Below are 8,199 nucleotides of genomic sequence, written 5' to 3'. Positions count from 1 at the left end.
AGGCTACCCGCGAGAACTCTACGCTACTCTGTGATAACCCATGCTATTCTCTTCTTCTCATTTTCTATCAAGGCATCCCTTTAGATTTGCCATTGACCCTCGACACACCATATATTGGTCTCCTCAGCAACTGCAGCAGGGTCGGTGATGGGTGGAACTAGTACCTCCCCCAAACTAGTAGCCTCATTAGACAAGCCATCCCTGTCATGTGAACTCAAACCTATGGAGGAGCCAGTGCCAAACCCAGATGTAAAGGCGGACTTAGAACCAAAAAGTAGATCTACCTAATGAACCGATTAGTGTATGCTCCTCATAAAACTAGGAGGTAGTTGATACGTCAGGAACCACTTGTTTAGATTGGTTCTGGGTTGTAAGAGGTGTTGTAGGGGATGTCTTCCTAGTGCGGGGTACATATGCAGGGTCATTCTCTGCATCACTCTCTTCATTGATTAACCGACGGGTTGGTGCCATTAATTTAAACTTGCTCTTTGGTGCGAAGGCCAGAGCTTTCTTTGGGGACGTGGTACCTGTGGAGGGAGAATTAGTACCAATATAACCTAATAACACACTCAAAAAAATTTTATAACAAAGAACGAACCAGATAAAAAACTAAAAACATTCTTATAGTGGCTTTAGTGGCCAACTACGGTGGGTATCTACGATCTGTAGGTTGACCTACAGTCCGTGGATCCTCTCCGTAGGTTAGAAGTCCCAAAAAATTAGGCTCTGATTGGAACCACGGATGTGCATAATAGTCCGTAGATTGACTTATAGACCATAGTCCACCTAAGAGGTTCCGCAGTTAGTGGAACTTTATGTTCTACAGACTACACACCTTGTCTATGGTCCATAGACTAACTTTCGGTACGTAGACAGGGTCTCGTGGATCAGGTTGGACATGCCTCATGCTTAAATCTTTTTTTCAACAATTTAAACATTCATCATAAGTCTAATGATTCATTTCAACAAAAATTATGATAGTCCAATATGCATTTCATACAAAGTTAGGAACCCTACGTCGAAACTTTCATTTAGACAAAATTTTCACCAAGTTGCTTAATTATTACGACTAACCAATAACTATCTATCATCCTATAAGTATTTTTAATATACAATTCATGGGGATACATATAATATCGCACCCAAGGTAAAAATCCACTTTTTTACTTTCTATAAGAACAATGAATCGGAACTCAAAGTGAATGAGAAGTGAATTACCTTACAAAAAAAGGAAGTGGGTCATGGTGTGATGAATTTAGACTTTTCAAATATTCTTTCTAGCCTTTTCACCAAACACGGACACTGGAACCTTTGGGAAATGGGGAATGAAGGAAATTGGGAGATAAAAGAGTGAATTAGGAATATCGGGGAATGAATATGTAATGCTTAATGGGATTTGCTGGTAATATGGAGGTTTTTGGGAGAAGATATGCTACAAAAATGATTTGGGTGACTTTTGGTAATAGGGGAATGTTTAAAATATTGAGGGGTTATATTAAATGGGTTCCAGGTCGGGTCATGCAGTACGTAGGGTTTAGACCCATGAGACCCCGTGTATGGTTTGTATAAAGGGTCTGTAGGTCACTTTCTTACTTAGAAATTTAGAGAACTTACCAGGGATCTATGAACATCCTTCGCTGTCCAAACCTTTTCTGCAGATTTTGTTATTTGCCACTACACATGTAGCAATCGCTAGGCCTTTCTTTTTACAGTTTTGGACATTTTTTAGATATGGACCCTATGCTAGATCTATCCAACACTAAAACAAAAATAAACAAGGAATATATGAAAGTAACAAAACAAAAAGAACTACTAAACTGACAAGAAAAATCTATAGTTGAGTAGATTTTACATCTTGGGTTGCCTCCCAAACAGCGCTTTATTTAAGTTACGGCACGATGCATGACTCTTGATTACTCAGACTGCATTAAGATAGAAGGCCTCCACAACTACTTGCACACTTTTTGTAATTCCCAAATAGATCTTAATCCTTTGCACATATACCTTGAACCTTGTTCCCTCACTGTTTTCAAGCTAAACCACTCCATGTGGGAGCACTTGCATGACTAAGAATGGCCCGGCCCACTTGGACATGAACTTTCCCAGAAACAAAGCAACCTAGAGTTGAATAGAAGCACATGATCACCAACAACAAATTTACGCTTTTCAATCCTTTGATCATGATACTTCTTCATCTTCTCCTTCTACAAGGATGAACTTTCATAATATATTTAGAAAAACTCATCAAGCACTTTCAAGTCATTCATTCTTTGATTTTATGCAGCGTGCCAATCCAAATTTAGCTTTTTTAGCGCTGACATAGCATTATTCTCTAGCTCTACTGGCAAATGACAAGACTTTCCATGTACAAATTGGTAGGGAGATATACCTATGGCAATCTTGAATGTGGTGTTATAGGACCATAGAGCATCATCAAGCTTCCTTGACCAATAAACTCTATTAGAATTGACAGTCTTCACCAAAATCTGCTTTATCTCTTTGTTGGACACTTCAATTTTCCCACTAGACTACGGATAGTAAGGAGTAGATACATAGTGGCGGATGTCATATTCACAAAGTAAGGCCTTGAACAATTTATCACAAAAGTGGAACCTCCATGGCTTATAAGTTCCCTAGGTGTACCAATCTGGAGAAGATATTCTTTTTCAATAATGCGGTGAAATTTTTACCTTCACAGTTGGGAAGCGCAATTGCTTCCACCCACTTCGACACATAATAAAACGCAATAACAATATACTTCATCCCATGTGAACTCACAAATGGCCCCATAAAATCAATGCCCCAAATATCAAACAACTAAATCATCAATATCGGATTCATACAAAGCTCTTGCCTCTTTGAACTTCCTCCTTCTCTGTGGCAATGAACACATGACTTAGAGAAATCATGAGCATCTTGGTGGATTGTAGACCTGTAATACCCACACTATAAAATTTTATCCGCAGTATGAATACCATTATGATACCCACCAACAAGCGATGAATATCACCCCTCTAGTATACTCAACATCTCAACCTCGGGCAGCAGCGGCGAATAATCCCATCAGCACAACTACGATACAAGTAAGGCTCATCCCAAAAACAAATTTCTTCACATTATGCATAAACCTCTTTCTTTGGTGAAACGACAAATTCGATGGAACCAGATCACTTGCCAAGAAGTTAGAAAAGTATGCGAACCAAGGAATAAGATCAAGAGAAGAAGCGAATACATGCTCAGCTGGAAAAACATCATTGATTTCAGCCCTATCTCTTAGCTTGAGCATAGATTATTCCTTCAATCCGTACAAGTGATCGATAACCTTATTTTCTTTCCCCTTTCTATCTTTCACCACAAATTCAAATTCTTGCAACAATAATACCCATCTAATCAGCCTCGGTTTTGCATCCTTCTTAGCCATCAAATACCTCAATGTAGAATGGTTAACACGCACTATGACCTTAGTACCAAGCAAGTAGGATCGAAATTTCTCAAATGTGAAACCACCGCAAGAAGCTTCTTTTCAATCGCTGTATAATTCTTTTTAGCCAAACTGAGAGCTTTTATGGCATAGTAAATATGATGAAAAATCTTCTTATGCATCTATCCCAATACCACAACAAACTCCACTTGTATCACATATTACCTCAAACGTTTGTCCCGAATCAAATGACATAGTGATAGGTGTAAAAACTAGCTTTTCAATCAACTCTCCCAATGCTCTCCAAAAACCCTCATCAAAATCAAACCTACACTCCTCCTGAAGCAAAATTTACACAATAGGTATGCAATTTTCGAGAAATCTTTGATAAGTCTCCTATTGAAACCTGTATAACCAAAAGAACTTCTAACATCTTTAATAGAGATGGGTGGTGGAAGATTTTCGATTACCTCAACTTTTGCGCTATCAAACTTAAAAAATTTCTCAGAAATCCATTGACCAAGCATGATCCCCTCTTTCACCACGAAATGGCATTTCTCCCAATTGAGCACAAGATTGCACTCTTCACACCATTTAAGTAATTCGACCAGGTTATTCAAGCAACGATCAAAATATCACATACCAAAGAAAATCATCCATGAATACCTCAATTGTGTCTCCCCAATATCAGAAAATATCGACATCATATAGCGCTGAAAGGTGACTAGAGCATTACACAACCTAAATGGCATTTGTTTGAAGGCAAAAGTTCCATAAGGGCAAGTGAAGGTGGTCTTTTCTTGGTCTTCCGAAGCTATAGAAATATGATTTTAGCCTGAATAACAATCGAGGAAACAATAAAACCCTTACCAGCAAGTCGATCAAACTTCTAATCCATGAACGACATAGGAAAATGGTCATTTTCTATCAAAGCATTTAATTTTCGGTAGTCCATGCAGACTCTCCATCCAGTCACAGGCCTCATCGGAACAAGCTCATTTCTATCATCACGTACCACAGTAATCCCATCTTTTTTGGGCATACACTAAATATGACATACCCAACTACTATCTCTAGTGGGATAAAATAACTCTAGCATCAAACCACTTGATGATTTACTTTTTAACTACCTCTTGCATAGGAGGATTTAGTCTCCTTTGGTGCTCAATACTAGGATTACAGTCCAGAATGAGTTAGATTTTATAAGAACAACTACCCGGAGGAATCCCAATAATGTCCGCAATAGTCCACCCAATAGCCCACTTTAACATCTTCAGTACAAAAATCAATGCCTTAACTTGTGTCACATTCAAATTTTCCACAATGATAACCTGTAAAGTAACATCTCTTCCCAAGAATACATACCTCAAATGTGATGGCACAGCCTTAAGCTTCAATAGTGGAGCCTCCTCAACAAACGGTCTTGCGGGTGAGAGTCATCATTCTTCATGTCTAATTCCAATCTCTTAGGCTTTGAATGGAATTCGAACCTATCAAGTGCGACGACCAATTCATCAAATTCCTTAATATTGTCACTCTCAAAATTGATCATTACCATTTCTAATGCAGCAACACCCAATCTCTATTCAATAGGAACTTACGAACCACTCTTCAATATGATTCACCATAAATACCGAGTTGAGCTCACTACTATGCTTCATAGATCTAAATATATTGAAAGTCACTTATTCATTATTTAAGGGAAAGTTAAGCTTCCTTTTAGCCATATCAAACAAGGCCGGACAAATAGCAATGAATGGTCTCCAAGGATGATGGGAACCTCAAAGTCAACCTCACAATCCAGTAACATGAAATCCGCCGAAAAGATGAAAGGCTCCACTTTCACTAGTACATCATGGAGAACACCAATGGGCTTCTTCACAGTTCTATCTCCATGAGCAATCACATCGCAGACGGTTTTGGATTTCCTAACCCAAACTTATTGTAAATAGTCAATGGCATCAAATTAATACTAGCACCAAAATCGCAAAATGCCTTTGCAAAATGTAGAAATATAATACTACAAGGAATAGTGAAAGCACCAGGATCCTCCTTCTTCTGCACAAGGGAATTTGTAGCTATAGCACTACAATTTTGCAACTTATCATCATCTTCAAAACTCACGACCCGCTTCTTGGTTACTAAGTCTTTCATAAACATTGCATACACGGAAATTTTCTCCATAGCTTCTATCAACGACACATTGATGGAAAGTTACTTCAACATACTAATAAACCTGTACTATCTTCCTTTTTAAGTCTTCTTCACTAACCTCTGAGAGAAAGTTTCTTCAACAACTTTCTAGGTTATCTCCACTTCCTTATCTGTCGCATTCTCGAACTCTCTATTTACCTCAATTACGTAATCATTTTACTAGTCTCAACTTTGGCCTCAGATAAAATAGGTGGATAAATGGTCTACTTACCCCCTCGAGTAGTAACTTCCATACAATGCCCATCATTCTTCAGATTTTGGATGGTGTTGCTAGGAAGTTTTCCAAGATGACGTAGGTTCACTTTAGTAGACAACTGAATCATCTGCTGCTCAAGTTGCTTTATTGACAATGCATGGGCATCAACTTTTTTACCAAGACCAGACAAGTCTCTTTGCACCTCTTTCACACTATCCTCAATCAAATCAAACTGCCTCATCATTTTCTGCATCATATTCTCAATCCGTGACATATACCTCCAGCTTCCCCATTACTAGATTCCTGATTTTGAGGAGGTACTTAAGGACCAACCCGATCATTTTTGCTTCCATAGTTGTTTTGGTTGTAGTTGTTGTCGCGATTGTAGTTCCCATACAAGACATATTGACCCTCTCCATTGTAGTTTCCATAGTTTTGACCTTGGTTTCCTTGACCTTGGTGCCAATATTTTTAATTGAAACCTTGGGATTTGGCTAGGAAACCCCCTGTCTGATCATACCGCATAAGTATCCTTTTATAATAACACTCTTCAAGTGGTAATAGGTTCCTAGTCAAGTAGTTCACTACATTTTAGCTTTTTGGTACCTCCACTCACATGCTTCAACACCAACCCAAGTTATCTCCTCATTTGAGACATCTCCTCGTGAATATCATCGATAAATTTAGTAAGTGCATCTTGAAATGTAAAAGTTCTTCTTCCAGTATCCGACCTTTTATTACTCTATGCTTTATTGTTCTACGAAATCTTCTCAAGTTTCTCAGTGATCTCCTCAAAAGTGCACTCACCAAATGATCCTCCTACAATAGTATGAAGCACACCCTTACCATTATCATCTCACCCTCTATAGAAGTAATCCTTCAGTGACTCATCATTAATATAGTGGTTTGGAAAACTTCTTATGAAAGCAGTGAATTTGTCCCATGAACTACTCATAGACTCTCCAGGAAGTACTACGAAGTTATTGAGTTTATCTTTGTGGTTCAGTTTCTTGGACACTGAGAAGTACTTTTCCATGACCATCTTGATTGATCCCATGTGTGAATTGAGTTGTATGGTAGCTTACTAAACCATACAGAAGCATCACCGGGCAATGGTAGAGACAAGACTCTAAACCCAATGACATCCATGTCTAAATCTGGTCAACCTACGCAACTCTTGCAAACACTTCTCAACTTGGCCATGTGCCCATGTAGATCTTTCGATGCCAATCTGGAGACCAAACCCCTTGTTGTGAGCATTCACATCAAACTGCTTGTCACCAGGAATGTATGACCTAGAGAGAGAGGATTTAGAACAATAGGTCCTTCAAATTCAATATCATTTAAGTTGACCCTATAGTTGTCATGCATCCTCGGTTTTAGTAGATTTTTTTACCCTCAATGCATCTACCAATAGATTACCACCTTGATTTCCAGCATTCTCATTACCAACCCTAAGAAGCTGTAATTAAACTACATCGCCTAGATTTCCTCCAATAGGATAAAGTTGGACCCCTTGATTATTCATCATTCTTAAAGTTATGTTCAATTCAGGATCGTAAGGAGTCAATAGTTTACCTTGACTCCGTGTACTCGGCATACACTAGAGTAGGAACCTTAGAGAAACAAAACAAAAGAAAAAAAGTATAATTAGGAAATAATTGATTAAAGTTCAATAATTTAGTTAAACTTAATCTAAAAGCCAAATTCCCCGGCAGCGGCGCCAAAATTTCATACGTTAAAATTACATCTCCCTAAAGAAGTATAAGCGATCGTTATCAAGTAAAAACTCAACTTGTAGGTTCAGATCGATCCCTCAAGGAAAATTGTTTAGATTTAAACTTAACTCACTATTATATTTGTTTAGCCAAATTATTTCCGATACAAGTAAGTAAAAGGGGAGGGGGTAATTGATTGTTGTTGTGTAATAGTGAACAGGATTTCAACTTTGTTGTTAGCAACGAGAGAGGGTAAATAGGGTGTATGCATTCCCCATAAAACCATAGTGCGGTAATCCTAGTAATAGAAATATTTTCCTAGTGTGTTACATACAAAGTGATAAGTTAGGTATCTCTAATTTCTTAGTTCTATAATTAGAGAATTTTACCATGCACCTTGGTCTGGATACGTGTGTATAATTTACTAACCCTTACATTTAACTCATATTAGACATCACATCAATGTATGACTTAGGATTCACAATCGCACCAATTGACATTAGACTATTAGATAGAATCACACTAAATCTATATTGATAATTCTTTCTTATTAACTACCTCCTTGGTCTGGCATGTCACGACCAGGGAGCACCCCCTAGAAGTAACATGGCGTACTTGACCTCTCAGAGGTCTTATACAATCCCGTAGAC

This window comes from Solanum pennellii, chromosome 1, assembly GCF_001406875.1.
Source record: "Solanum pennellii chromosome 1, SPENNV200".
NCBI lineage: Eukaryota > Viridiplantae > Streptophyta > Magnoliopsida > Solanales > Solanaceae > Solanum > Solanum pennellii.
The sequence above is the reverse complement of the archived record's forward strand: the minus strand, read 5'-3'. Positions refer to the sequence as shown.